The sequence below is a fragment of the Varroa jacobsoni genome, unplaced genomic scaffold, assembly GCF_002532875.2.
Source record: "Varroa jacobsoni isolate VJ856 unplaced genomic scaffold, vjacob_1.0 scaffold_1184, whole genome shotgun sequence".
Taxonomy (NCBI): Eukaryota; Metazoa; Arthropoda; class Arachnida; order Mesostigmata; family Varroidae; genus Varroa; species Varroa jacobsoni.
Window position 1 is genome coordinate 104,453 of NW_019214086.1, and position 7,711 is coordinate 112,163.

The window sequence follows — 7,711 nt, forward strand, 5'->3', positions numbered from 1 at the left end:
TCCTTTAGTATTTTACAGCGCTGTCAGCAATCGGAACTGCAAGATTCAGATAAATATTTCGACACCATGCACATTACAGCGAGCACGCCTTCCAACTTCAAAACCTTTACGGATGTTCCAGTTTGTATACCTTTTTATGCTGCAACACGTAATCCATATAATTTACCTTCGTATTAATTAGTAATCCATATAATTACCGCCTTCATATTTCGGTGTTCTTCCTTTTGTAGATCTTTTTTTTCTCCATCTTCTCTTCCGCGTGTTTAGGCATTGACTACTTCATTTCTGAACAAGTTGGCTCTGTGAATTTCAGTTCATCTCCTTTTGTCTCTATCGTAATTGTCTGACGTCTTTTTCTTTTCTGTTCTACAGAACGTTACTCCAATTTTTCCCTTATTTCTACAAATTTGTTTGTGCTGTTTTCTTTTTATCGTTTAGAAAGATGTGTCACATTTGAATATTTTGTCCTGTTTAGCTTTGCGCCATTATCCCATGTATCGTTATCTTTCGTCTCTGCCTACTTACAAACGCGTTATTACATTCCTGTGTAATACGCACGTCCTTCTGCAATAAGTAATAGAAGTAATGCCCCTACGCAAAACACCTCTTTCACTTGCTTTGTATCGCTAGCTTGCGTCCTGTTAGTTGTCGTTACTTTATTATGATCATAATGTTTAATATCCACCAGCTCAATAGAGAAAATCTTGCAAAAAACTTTGGTGGTTCCAATGCATATAACCACGTTAATGTAATAGTCGACACAAATCGCACCTCGGACTTCAAGTCACTTAGTCATCACTTCTGCGATCATGTTTTTCGCACTTAATTCGTCTATATTCGATTTCGAGCATCGAGCTGCATTTTTCTTGTTTGACTTGTTTTTGCTTCATTAGTTCGTATGTTTAATTAATCGTTACCGTCGACGTGGATTGTTTTCGTGTCGTCTCGGAGTTGTCCATGCTTTGCTCTTTTAATTTCAGTTATTTGTCTTTCGAAATCTATTTTCCGCCTTCTCATTCATTACTATAATACTTTATTATACTTCCTTAACGTAAGTACCTCTATAATTCAGTTGATTGCGTCTTTTACATAGTGTTGTTATTATCAGCATTTCGTGCATTTCTAGAGTTATTTCGCATATCTGTACCCCTCTTGCGTATTTGGTTGCAACTGCAGCGCTAACGGCCTTTTTGGGCTAGCGGAATCGATTTCGCCGTTGGTTAGTCGTGCTTGTCTTTCATGTGGAAGAACTCCATTTGCTATATACTACTCCCCTTCGCTATTGGTTCTAACGTTTTCTGTCGTTGTTCTGAACTAGAACGAATCGCCCTGTTGTTTATAAGACGCCAGGATAAAGCCCGAAAAAAATATTAGATTAGATTAGATTAGATTAGAGAGTATTTTTTAGCATTTGGTTATCTTTGATTAGCCAAAAACCGCAAACACAGCTCTCTTATCTGTGTATAATAGCACATGCGACATGTAAGGAAAATTGTCTTCTATATTATTTGATTCATTCTGATTTGATATACTGGCTCGCATTTTGATAGCGCCATTAATAGCTTATTAATTAAAAGCCAAATATAGAGCACTAGGTTTTCTCCGCAGATCTCTAGTTTTGGCTACCAGTAAATCAACCTGTGGCCAAACATTTTTATCCACGAGGAATAGGGACAGAAGGCTACTTATTTAAGAGGGGTACCGCGCGTCATATTTAGCACGAAGTCGCCACAAGTGTCCTCTTTACATGGATATCTATACAATGATGCAAACAACAGAATTCACAATGTAGTCCGTTGTATACAAGTCTTCGTTACGCGCCTAATTAAGATGGCTTTATTTGCCATCAACTAACATCATTACACTGTGTGGTCGACATCGCGTATTGAGAAAATCTTCTTTCTCTTCGTCCTTTATATATGGATTATTAATTCATTTCAGTTTGCCCATTCTATATGTTTTGTCCTTCATTGAGCCAGAACATTCACAATCCACTACCATTCCATTATTAAAGTAATAATAGTGATAGTAATAATAATATAGGAATTATGATGACGATGAAATGGGTCTCTGTGTACCTTCACATAGTAAATGTGTGATCCGCTCTCCGTGTATATGTAACACTGTAACGTGTATAGTATGAACAGCGTTCTTTGTCTGACTCCGTGTGTCTTTCGCAATCTCTGCATTTCACAGTTGTCTCCAATGCGTTTTATTATCATTATTTTGTAATAAGTAGTCGTATCATTTTTTTAGCATGGTCATACAGTTCAATAATGCGGTTTTCATTACACTAAAATAAGCACTAGGAAATTTTATTTACTAATCATCTGAGTGCTTATTATTTTTTTGATACTATTTATCTGAGTGGCGTTACATGGGTTGCACTCGTTAAGCTTTCGTGACAACTTCTCCTTCGCAATGTCTGATCAAATGGTGCAACGGGGCACTATATGAATCGATTGTGTTTTTGTATGATGCCGTGTTGTTTTCTGTAAATGCCCATGTGCGTTTTATGAACGGCGTAGGATGTGAAGAAGAAGGGAAGGTATGGGAGCGAACTATGGATAATGAGGGCATATGAATAATATAATAATAGGAATCCTACTAATATTAATTATTATATTATTGTAGCAATAACAACTGTAATAATAGTTATCGACCGCCGTAATCGTCGTAATGCAATCGGGTGGCAACTTTTTTCTCAACGCGATTATCCAGCCACCAATGGATGAGGTGTGCTGGCGTCTACGCCATAGATAATAATGCGACTTCCTGACCACCAAAAAACAAGGGATAATATCGATGAGTGGGTTTACGTCTCTCCGGATGCCTGGACTGGGCACTTGCCTTTGAAAATACTTACAAACGATTCGGCCAGTAGCAACAGCAATAACACTGTTAACGCCAAATCTATTGACATTTTTGCATACTGATCCTAACCATGCTTACTCAAAATGACCTGTTATTGTTTCTGTAGTTAATTTCTGATGGCGTTTTAATGGCGTAAAGTTTGATGCCGACATAATAACTTCTGACAGAGAGAGGGTAGATTGACTGGTAGTGATTGGAGAAGTGGTAAAGACGAAGCAAAAGAAATTTTTGTGGATGCAATCTTTCACATATCTTATCGAGGCCAACTTAAATTACGTAGGTGACTTGTTTAGCTTGCTTAATGATTATTCGGTCATATTATATCACCACAATGAGGTCGCTGCGTTCTTGCGAAAATTGTTTAGATGTGCGGATGTATGAAAGAAAAAAGTCGTCATAGCGACCTACTATTGTTTAGTGCTGTCTCTATCTTTACGGTGAATGAGAAAAACAGCAATTTCGCTATTCAGCTACGTGAGAGAGATGTTCCGCCGCTCTGACACGTCCTGACAGGGATTCTTTTGCCGGCAGGAAAGGGTCAATGCATTTGCGTGTAACTTTCGTCAACCATCCATATGTGTTCTCTATCATTCATATATCACTACCATCTCGTCAAGCTCTATTTTCATCTTCGGTCTCGGTTTTACCGACTCATAATTACGCAGTCATGCATGTTATAATAATAGTAGATCATCGAATCATTATCAATCAAATCTCCACTCAGAAATAATGGATCAGCCGTGTTCCTCAATTATTAGTAATTACTCAATCAGTTTGTGATTAAACATTGCATTCGGCTTAATCACTTATTAATCATTAATATTTTTTTATACATGTACGCACACAATTGCATTTTCTCTTGTCTGACATTTTCTGCCACTATGATTACTATTATTACTATCGTTACCATCAATGTTTTAGTATGTTCAATATTATCAGTATATTAATAATATCACTAATATATATGTTTATGTATATCAATATTTAGCAGTATTATTAACTATTTTTCATAATATTTATAATTATCGTTCTCAGCATTATATCTGTCTGTAGGTTTTATGGCCTTTCAGCCATTGCCTCGCTTCTTTCATGTGCGCCTTCGTCGTTAGCGGTCATTATGTTTCTTCATCTTTCTTTTCATTTATGTTGGGTTATTTTCCTCCTTTTATAATTACTACCGTATTGATACCATTTCTGGATTTTTCGTCGTCTATCGTACATTATTGTTATATATATATATATATATATGTTCTGACTATCTACTCGACGACCGCATTTAGATAGACCGCAATTTTTTTTATGGGTCTGTGCCGTACATTAGCTCCACACAATTACAATTTTATTTTTTTTCTCGCTTGCCTAATGAATGAGCTTGTGCCATGGTTTTCACCTACAATTTACTTACGATACAAAACTTTAAAAAGCAAAATACATTTCCTCAGAAATCAAGGGCATATTCCTGTATGAGAAGAATCAATTAGATCAATTAGAAACGATGTAGGTGAGCAAAAATGCCAAAGAAGAACCGAAACTCCTGCGTCTCAATTTCCAAGCCATCAAGCTGATCGATGCTGCCAAATCTACTGACGTCTGCTGTTCCTTACCCAGTGCTGCTACATGGCATTCTATTGATTCCGGTAATTTTTTAAGTAGAAACACGTCTGCAAATTGTCAGTACAGCTCACATTCTATTCGAAATACAAATAAAAAAAAAACAAAACTATGAACATTTTCTGAAAATGTTTTCCTCTGCAACTTGACGTAGCAGCACTATTTATAGTTTTGTATCATTTTGTGGTGTAGATAGTTTTGAGCATTGTTTTCAAGTTATATCTGTGTAGGTTCTACGTCCACTATTGTAATAGAACTATTTTCAATGTACTCATTATTGCTAGTGTTACTCTTGTTGTTTTTTGCGACTATATGTGAAGACGTTCGATGTATGTCTTAGCGTTATTATAAAGCTATTACATAGCATTTGTGTAGTATAATCCACATTGCTAAGGGCCTGTTTAAATTTTATTCAATAATAAAACTAGCCTTTTATTGTCCCCATTATTTGCGTAGAGCTTTAGTGTAGAGACTAATATGCTACCTGACAAAGATGCGCATTTCTAGTACCTGCTTGTGTGTCTGAACACATCTGTGTGTGTGTCTCCGATGGTTGGTTTGGCTGCGAGAGCTAAATCCTTGGTTTTTCCATCATCATATGGTCACGCCAAAGGGAATATATAAATCCAAAGGAGTCTTACAGCGAAGGAACGGCTACAATCTCCCACAATTGTTAACGCCATTAATATTAAATGAAAACAGTTCTACTTTATAGCGGCATTGCGCAGCATGAATTTTAATTAATTGTTATTTAATTCTAGCAGCATTAAATTGTAGCAGATATATGCATTATTTTTCATAGTGATTAACGACGATAAAGGTGAATTGTCATTGGGAAATTTGCTGTGAAAATATTGTCTATGCATTTATAAATTGTGTGAATTAAACTCTCATAAAAGCAGTAATGTTATCGTATACACGTATGTACGGATGCAAACATTCGCTATGTAATTACAGTTTAAAAATGGATAGGCAGTGGCGACCAGTTCTTCTTTGTGTTTATATACTCATTTTCGTATTAAGACCGTAGACACGCAAGCAGACGATTTTTTTCATTCTCGAATTTTGCCCCAGTGCGGGCAGCCAAGACGGCTTAAGATAAAATATAGCGGTAGTTTTCCATGTAATTGTCGTGTTGAAATTATTTGACGATTCTTCATTGTGATTTTTGCTGATTTCGTTGAATTATATGTGTCTGTGGCGTTGGGAAGTTTGTTGCCTACCCTTTTTCTGCTAAAATTTTAGCCAACGTTTCAATTATTTTTTCGCTTCTCAGCCTTCAGCGCCCGCATACACATCTTATTTGTGTGTCAGGTGTGAATTGTGTATATGTTCATAGCTATCCCATTTTTGGTAAGAGGTCGAAATTAGGAAGTGGCAGTGGCTACTTTTTGTTGTTTTTGAATAACAAGACAATTTCACTACATAGAAACCATACAAATCGTAAGGGAAAGTAAGTCAAGCCATGTACACTTGCGGAAAGGATATACTATATAATGTACAAAAAAACTCACGCATGGGGTTCAGTTCATTGGTTGGGTTCGATTGGATGATGTTTGTTAAGGACACAGCAAGATGCTACAAGTCGGAGAAGGGAGCTTCGTCCCGTACGGAGCTTTATTATTTACCATTATCAATAATCCACTCTCATCATCAATCAACAGCATAATAGTAATGACAGCATAAAAATTATTCATTTCTTATGGTATAATGATAATATGGTTTGATAGTATTTGTGGTTGATAGTTTTGTTGATCTTTTGTTGCTTAATTTGTTCGATCGAGAAAAAAATACACGTTGGATATGCTGAAACCTCTAGACACTGAACGGGACGGCCGGGGTGAGCTGAAGGTTAATTAAGGGAGTTAAACACATTGCTTTGTTTGGCCCACCACCGAAAAACACTCTGAACGTATTTGCACTTCAGCATTTTAATGCCGTCCCTTATTTGCCTTCTTGCCTTCAGATTGCTCCCCGAAGATGCCCGTAAAATGGACGCTAGCACACGAAAGGAAACAGCCTTCGCTATTTTGTTTCTCCCACTAAATCCGTTCCCAATAATACGCACAAGAGCACACACACAACACCGTCCCGTCCACTCAACATCCAAATTCCTGAGATCATTCCGGTAATTATCTAGACTATGTTGTATAATATTAAATTATCGGGTAGTGGCAATATAATTAGTTGTAATAATAATTATAATAGTGGAAGTGAAATGGTCATGACAAGAATATAATAATGAAACTACATTACATCAAATAAAAATACGATGGATACATGTTACATCAGTCATAATGAAATGTCCGTGTTGGGTGCGTGTCCCCACTTCTCCGTGAGCGAGCCAGTCAGCCGGCACAAGCCCAAAATGCAGGCTGCTGGGAATGGTGCCGCCACTGTTGCTGCTGTTAAAGCAATGCTGCCTAGAGTCACTGTACATATTCTTCAGTCTTTCGTTTACTTTGTCTATTTTCTTTATTCCTGTCGTCAACACACATAGCTTTTTGCATTCACCTTCTTTCTCTTTCTGTCTCGATATCTTGTGTCTTGTTATGCCGTATTCTTCCATGTTTGTTTGTTACGCAGTACGCATTAGTCGCTTTCGTTGGCAGCTATTGTTTGTTAATGGTGCTTTCTGATTTTTGCTGATTTTTCTCCTGTACACGTCACTTGTTTAACGTATCCCATTAATAACTGAAGCTTCGTATGCGTCGTTACTTACACGTGGTATGAGCCAGCGAGGTCAACATATATAGTTTCTATGTTTTTCCTACAAATGACTCTCAGAAACAATTTCCACTGTATATACTGCCAATAATGCGCTTTCGTTCGTATATTGACAAAGAGACGACAAAAACTGGCAAACAAATGTGTCTTGAGCTGCTCACAAGGAGTAAGAAAAATGCATTTAACTGAACTGCTCGAATTCCCTATTGCATTAATTGTATGCGCAAATCATAATAATTTGATTATAATCAATCATGAATAGAGCATCGCCAAATATCTGAATGAGAATATCAATCGAAATATTTGTGTATGTATATTCCTGTTCTGTGTGTTTAGTCTGTTTGTTGGTTGTTGTTGTTTTTTTCGCAAATCGGATAACCACCTCAATAATACACGAGAAACATATGTACAATTCGCTCATCATCATTATCATCCTTCCTTGTGTCTTCTTTGTTTTATTTCCGACGCACTCTGAGTGTGTGATGTATTTCTTTTAATA